The sequence below is a fragment of the Morus notabilis genome, unplaced genomic scaffold (assembly GCF_000414095.1).
Source record: "Morus notabilis unplaced genomic scaffold, ASM41409v2 Scaffold93, whole genome shotgun sequence".
In the NCBI taxonomy this organism is placed as follows: domain Eukaryota; kingdom Viridiplantae; phylum Streptophyta; class Magnoliopsida; order Rosales; family Moraceae; genus Morus; species Morus notabilis.
In genome coordinates, this window is record NW_010364330.1 from 421383 (window position 1) to 429507 (window position 8125).

Sequence of the window (8125 nt, forward strand, 5' to 3'; positions counted from 1 at the left end):
GAACACCTAGATGATGAACATTAAAACACAGCTGAGCCTCCTGAACTGAATCTCCAAAACACTCAAACAAATATAAAATCACATAAAAACAAACTAAAAATAAAAGCGCACAAAACACACCAAACGAAACAAAGAAACAAAAATATGATACAAAAGGGTCAGAAGCAAACTTGTCAAGATTGGTAAACCGGAGCCTCGAGAATGATCTCTTCAGCTTGGCTCACACGCTCATTGTAATGCTTCAGTCTTTGACCATTGACTCTGAATACTCTCCCATTGCTCAGGTCCTCGACCTCGACAGCACTGCTGGGAAAAACCTATTTCACCACAAATGGACTAGTCCACCGCGACCGCAACTTACCTGGGTGGAGATGCAGACGGAAGTCATAGAGATGCACCCGCTGATTCGGCTCAAAATTCTTTCTCAGGATCTGCTTGTCATGAGCCGCTTTCCTTTTGTCCTTGTAGATCCTGGAATTGTCGTATGCGTCATTCCTTAACTCCTCAATCTCAGACAATTGGAGCTTTCTTTGAATACTTGCAGCATTGAGATCAATAAGCTTTATGTTCGAGCTCGACAGGTATATGACAAGCTTTCCCAAAGACAAGCCTATAAGGAGACATCCCAAGAGGGGATTTGTAAGCAGTGCGGTATGCCCAAAGAGCGTCAAGAAGACGTAAGGACCAATCCTTGCGGTCGGGGTTTACCGTCTTTTCCAGAATTTGTTTGATCTCCCTATTCACCAACTCAGCTTGGCCATTCGTTTGTGGATGATAGGGAGTTACAACCTTATGAAGCACACTGTACTTGCGCATAAGAGCCTCAAATGAACGGTTGCAGAAATGAGTGCCTTGATCACTGATGATAGCACGTGGAGTGCCAAACATAGATAACACATTCTCCTTCAAGAACTTAACAACTATTGCATTATCATTAGTTCGACACGGCACGGCTTCAACCTATTTAGAAACGTAATCTACAGCGAGGAGGATGTAAAGGTACCCAGAAGAAGGTGGAAATGGACCCATAAAGTCGATCCCCCAACAATTGAATATTTCTATCACGAGAATCGGGTTCAAAGGCATCATATGGCGGCGGGACAAAGCACCTAACTTCTGGCACCGGACACAGGAACGACAGAATTGATTAGTGTCCTTGAACAAAGTAGGCCAGTAAAGACCACACTGTAAGATTTTTACAGCGGTCTTTTTCACAGAAAAATGACCACCACATGCATCGTTATGGCAGAAGTTCAGAACACTAGTAATCTCATCATCAGGAATGCATCGTCTCATGATTTGGTCAGGACAGTACTTGAAAAGATATGGATCATCCCAATAGAAGTTTCACACTTCGACCAAGAACTTGCGTTTATCTTGTGCATTCCAATCAGAAGGAAGCTCACCCGTCACCAAGTAGTTTACAATATGAGCGTACCAAGGCAGCTTAGTGACGGCGAAAAGATTTTCATCGGGGAAGTCATCGCGGATGGTAGGGCTATCGGCGGGATCATTGAACTCGAGTCGAGACAGATGGTCGGTAATGACGTTCTCAACACCTTTCTTGTCCTTGATGGTCAAGTCAAATTCCTACAATAGAAGGATCCACCTAATTAATCGCGCCTTAGCATCCTTTTTGGAAAAGAGATACTTGAAGGCGGCATGATCTGTAAAGACGGTGATTGGTGAACCGATCAGATATGCACGGAACTTGTCAAGTGCAAAGACCACAGCGAGCAACTCTTTCTAAATGGTTGAGTAATTCATTTTAGCACTATTTAGAGTTATACTCGCGTAATACACAACAAAGGGCTTCCCTTCCCTTCGTTGACAAAGGACTGCCCCCACAGCATAATCGCTTGCGTCACACATGATCTCAAATGGTAAGCTCCAATCCGGTGACTGAATGATGGGGGTGGAAGTCAACTTCGCCACAAGAGTTTGGAAAGAATCCTCACATTGTTGTGTCCAATCGAACATGGCGCCTTTGGCCAGGAGGTTACAAAGCGGACGAGAAATTACTGAAAAGTTTTGTATGAACCTCCTATAAAAACCAGCATGCCCCAGAAAAGACCGAATGTCTTTGACAGTCTTGGGGGTGGGCAACTTTGAGATAAGTTCAATTTTGGACTGATCAACCTCAATCCCTCTTTCAGAAACAACATGCCCCAAGACTATGCCAGATGGCACCATGAAATGACACTTCTCCCAGTTAAGCACAATACCCTTCTCTTCACATCTCTTAAGCACATCCTCCAAATTATGAAGGCAATTGTTGAAGGAGTCACCAAAAATGGTCAAATCATCCATGAACACTTCCATACACTTCTCGACCATATCACTGAAAATACTCATCATGCACCTTTGGAAGGTGGCTGGAGCGTTACACAATCCAAATGGCATACGCCGAAAGGCATAAGTACCAAAAGGACAAGTGAAAGTCATCTTATCCTGATCTTCCAAAGCAATCTCAATCTGATAGTAGCCTGAATAACCATCGAGAAAGCAATAGAAAGGATGACCAGCCACACGTTCCAGGATTTGGTCGATTAATGGAAGCGGAAAATGATCCTTACGGGTGGCGGCGTTTAGTTTTTGATAATCAATGCACATGCACCAACCCATCACAGTCCTTGTGGGAACAAGAGCCCCTTTCTCATTCTCCACCACTGTCACCCCTGATTTCTTAGGCACTACCTGAGTTGGACTGATCCACTTGCTATCAGGGACTAGATAGATGATTCATGTGTCCAAAAGCTTCAAGACTTCATTCTTCACGACCTCTTTCATCGTCGGGTTCAGTCTCCTTTGGGGATCCCTTCGTGGATTAACCCCGTCTTCCAAGTTAACGTGATGGGAGCAAATTAAGGGGCTAATACCCTTAATGTCAGCAATCGTCCAACCTAATGCCGATTTGTGTTCACGCAGCATGTCAACTAATCGCTTCTCTTGAAATGCATCAAGTTTAGATGAAATGATGACAGGAAAGGTATCACCAGCTCCCAAGAAGACATGTTTTAGATACTCAGGCAGTTGAGCCAGCTTGAGGTTTGGGGTCTCTTCGGTGGATGGTTTCGGCTTTTCTTTTTCTCGAGGTAGCTCTTCAAAGCGTGGTTGCCAAAACTTGGTTCCTTTACCTTGTGAGTCTTTGAAAATGGTAACATTGTTGGCCAACTCACAAGGACCGGAACTCTCAGATTCAGAAATGCGGAGGAAATCATCAAGATCATCAGAATTGCTATATAGTTGAACCTCCTCCGAGACAAGTGTGTCAATTAGAAACGTTTGGTGACACTCGTCATCATCACGTGGTTGCTTTACAACGTGAAAAACATTCACCTCCAAAGTCATGTGCCCAAAGGATATCTTCATCAGACCATTCCTACAGTTGATGAGAGCATTGGCTGTAGCAAGGAAAGGTCTTCCGAGGATAATGGGAATCTTGGACTCCATACTCACCACGGATTGAGTATCCAAGACTAGAAAGTCAACGGGGTAATAGAACTTATCAACTTGAACCAAAACATCCTCAACTATCCCCTGAGACTTCTTGATCAATCGATCAGCCAGCTACAGAACCACAGCTGTGGGCTTAATTTCTCCAAGACCAAGTTCCGAGCAGACAGAGTATGGCATGAGGTTAACACTCACTCCTAGATCAAGCAAAGCTTGGTTGAACTCATGTGTCCCAATCTGACAGGAAATTGTGGGACAACCGGGATCCTTGTACTTGGGCGATGTTTTCTGGTCGATCACTGTGCTTACTTATTCTGTCAAGAATGTTGTCTTCTTGACATGGTGCTTCCTCTTGATAGTGCACAGAACCTTGATAACCTTAGCATAAGCAGGCACTTGCTTGATAACATGAAGCAAAGGAAGATTAATCTTCACTTGAGTCAAGTGCTCTAGGATCTCACTTTGGTGTTCCGATACTTTCCCAGTTGGACACAGAGCTTGGGGAAAAGGCACCTTTACCAGAACATTTGTTGGCTCATTTTTCTCAGGGATAACTTCCTTACTACTTGAAGTGGTGGCTCTTGTTGATGGTTCTTCCATAATCTTACCACTACGAGTAGTGATGACATTTACCTCCTTAACATTTTGATTATCAGGACATGAGGTTTGTGCCATATGTTGACCCTTTGGGTTTGACTGAGCTTGTGAAGGGAACTTGCCACGTTCTTGAATAGCCAAAGCTCCAGTGAGCTTCGTGATTTGACTCTTCATTTCTTTACTTTCCTCCACCATTTGTGTGAACAGTGACTCAAACTTTTGATTCGTCTTACTCTGCACCTCCATAAAAGATTGCAAGGTGTTCTCAAGAGAACTCCTTGGCTGATGTGAATTGTATTCAGGTGCCGAATACGCCTTTGGTGGTTACGGCTGTTGCTCAGTTTTCCATTGTCCTCCTGATGGTTGTGCTTGGTTGGAATCTCTCCAACTGAAGTTTGGATGGTTCCTCCAGCCAGGATTGTATGTGTTAGAGAAGGGTTTGTTGTATGCCCCTAAGGCATTGCATTGCTCCTCATAAACCCCTCTCATTTCACCATAAGCAGGACAATCCTTAGCTAGATGTTCCACCCCACCACAGACAAAGCATGGCTCATGTGTCTCTGCCCTTGCGACCGTGTGGATTCCTCTACCTTCTTTGCCTTTGGGGCCTCGATTTGCTTTGTCAAAGATTCGACTTTGGCTTTGAGGTTGTCCTCCTCCCTTAATTGATAGATTCCAACCGGTCGGGACCTATTGATGCTGTCAGTAGCACTAGGTCCGGTCCAAGTGTGGGCTTTTTTGGCTAACTCGTTAAGATACTCGAAAGCCTCTTCGGGGTCTTTTTGGAGAAATTCACCATTGCACATTATCTCCACAAATTGGCGCTCTCGAATCGTGAGTCCTTTGTAGAAATAACTGATGAGGCGCCAACTCTCGTAACCATGGTGAGGACACTGATTTAACAGATCCTTGAACCGTTTCCAAACTTGATACAGAGTTTCATTGTCCTTCTGGGTAAAGGTCGAGATCTGTCGCTTCAGACCATTGGTCTTATGGTGAGGGAAATACTTGTTGAAAAATGATGTCGTCATTTCTTCCCAACTTCCAATAGATCTAGGTCGCAGAGAATACAACCAGCTTTTAGCCTTGACCTTCAAAGAGAAAGGAAAGAATTTCAATCGCACAGAGTCCGCGGCTTCAACTCGGTTGTGAAAAGTGGCCACCACTTCTTCAAACTCCCTAATATGCACGTATGGATTCTCGCTCTCTAACCCGTGAAAGGTCGGCAAGAGTTGGATCATGTCCGGCTTGAAATCCAATTCGGCATATTAGGGGGAAACATTATGCATGATGGTGTGGCCGTACGTGTAGGGTGAAGATAATCATTCAACGTCTTCTGTTGGACCTCCTCGTTTTGAGCCATCGGGAACGGATTTACAACTACTAATGAGGGTGGGGTCGAAGGAGGACTAGACGTGTGGGAAGAAACTTCACTAGGGTTTTCTGGTCTTCTTATGAATCTCCCTAAGTCATCTCTACAACGATTCATTCACTCTACAATGTTTCACTTTTTATTTTTTTATTTTTTAATTATTATTATTTTTTTAAACAAAGAAAATAATAATGTAGAATCGCGAATCGCAACCCCCAAGAGTGCTCACAGGAAAGATTGGTGGGGCGAGGGGAGTTACAAACCAACCTCCTAGACAAAGCAACGTTCCAAGGAAAGACTGGTGGCGTAGAACGCTAACAGGAACCAGCCTCCTAGACAGAACTCCCTTAGTTTGTACTTTCTAACGTTTCCACAAAATTGCTTGAAAAATTTATTAAGTTTTATGACGTATTTTATGACGTGTTTTATGAAATGTTAAATGTTAGATATTAGTACCCTAAGTTAATACTATTCTAAAACCTAAGGTTACACAAATTATGAGAATTTAAGAGTCCTAATTTAATATCTAAATTAGTCACCTAAAAGTCACAACCTAAAAATTAATTCTAAAAAGTAATACCAATTATGAAAAATTAAATAGAAATTCTAGGCAATTAATAATAAATTAAAATTATAAACTAAGAAACAGAAAATTTAATGTGCAAATTAACACGAAAAAAAAAACAAACAAACGTTAACTAAAAGAAGACAAACGTTATTAACAAATGTATAAAACTCCAAAACTCCAAAGCGACAGCAACACGTTTTACCAACTAATAAAATAAAGAAATCAAAGACACAACAACAAGTTTTACAAACTTCAAAGACAACCAACTACGGAAACAACTAAGCACATAAAACAAAGGTGCTCTCAAAAGTTTTTTTTTTTTTTGAAACGTGCTCAAGAAAAAAAAAAGGACAAAATTGACAAATGGACAAAATTGGAGTAACAAAAACAAAAACTAATAATAATAGTAAATGAAGAGTCAAACTAACAGAAAGCTTTTTTTTTTTTTTCGAAACGTGCCCAAAAAAAAAAATAAAATAACATAAAATAAATAAAAGACTAGAAAAAAAAACGGAAACTCAAGAAAAAAAAAAGAAAGAAAAACTAATTAATCAAATACTACTAATATATAGAATAAAAAATGAAACTAATAAAACTTTACAGAAACAACAAAGAAAATAATAATATATATATATATAAATATGAAACAAAATTAACAATTACTAACACACTAAAACACAAAACGCACACACTAAAAGACCACTAACAAAAACGACCACTAAATCACACTAAAAGACAAAACCAAAGAAAATGAAAACATATACAAATCACAAAAATGTACAAACCAAATCAAATCAATAACAAAAACACACGACTAGAAACTAAATAAAAATAAAGTGAAATTAAAATAAATAAATAAATAATGTACGTACCTCTTTGGCTAATTATCTACTGATTACTCTTGTTGACGCACCTCCCCGGCAACGGCGCCAAAATTTGATTACGCCTAAACGTGTAAAAAAACAAGCGGTCAATTGTAGTACAATTTGAACGGTCGATCCCACGAAAATGTGTTAAATTGAACAAGAAACGACTAGTAAATAAAAAGAGTTAGGAAAGTGAGCAATGAAACAAGGAAAAGAAATGAGTGTTTTTGATGATTTTTTGAACAATTTAAAATGGAGAAAACTCAATAATAAAAAGTGGTAAGGCATTGAGAATCCTCCATGTGCTTTGCTCACCTATTTGAATTTTGATTCATAAATTGACTCAATTGAAAGTTTCACATCCCAAACAATCAATCGGAAAATAAATATTTGAAGAACATATGAATTAAAAATGTATTCGAGTAAATAAAGTTCTAACGTTTAGAACTAGGAAAAATTATCTTATGAGAAATCTAAAAGCGACAATATACCGTTGGCAATATTGCAGGAAAAGACTACTCATAAAACAATACCTATCAATATATAATATAATACAACAATCACATAAAAAAAGCTTGACTAGATTTATATTAAAGTTGACAATAAAATATATTGATAAGAGGAAGAAATATGGTAAAAGAAAATTATTTACTCAAATGTATAAAATTTACAAACCATTGGAGAATCAAAATCCAAACAAGTTCACTACACATATAGGATCATCTCTAGCCTCACCTAAATACTCTAGCCTAGCTTGCACATAATTCCCATAAAATTCTAAAAAAGAAAGTATGAGAATAAGAACAAGAAAACAATAAAAAATGTGTGAGAATTTAGGCTCTAAAATCAACAACCTAACACACTTAACAAAAGCCATATTTATAGAGTTTTGGGAATGGGAAGAAAAACTATCAACAGAAAATAATAAGGTAAAAACGGATCCCAATAAATTAGAATTTACAAGGCTAAACTTTGAGAATAAAGGCTGATAATGGGGGAGAAAAATCATCACAACGGACACAAACGCATATGGCTGAAGAATCCCAACAGATGGGACACGTGTCGCGTGACGAGAGGCTGAGAGGAGTAAGTGGCCGACATCTGCGTCTGCTCGTGACATGTAGCAGACGCTGATTGGGAAGAAGCAGTATGCGGGACCCACACGGAGAAGAAACGCTGAATACCCTGACGCGCGCGTGAAGGAGACTCGCCCGGGGAAGGAAGGCTGTGCGCGCCAAGCGCGCTTGCTGGCGTGGGGAAGCAACG

General features: G+C 40.2%; 1 non-coding gene and 1 pseudogene across 1 annotated transcript; one reads left to right on the forward strand and one right to left on the reverse strand.

Annotated features, from left to right (window-relative positions):
• Positions 1-173: 173 nt before the first annotated feature.
• On the reverse strand, positions 174-5294 carry LOC112093137 (annotated as a pseudogene).
• Positions 4930-5036, forward strand: LOC112093150. Its single transcript, XR_002902926.1, has one exon. It is a non-coding gene; the product is annotated as a small nucleolar RNA R71 (small nucleolar RNA).
• Positions 5295-8125: the final 2831 nt, after the last annotated feature.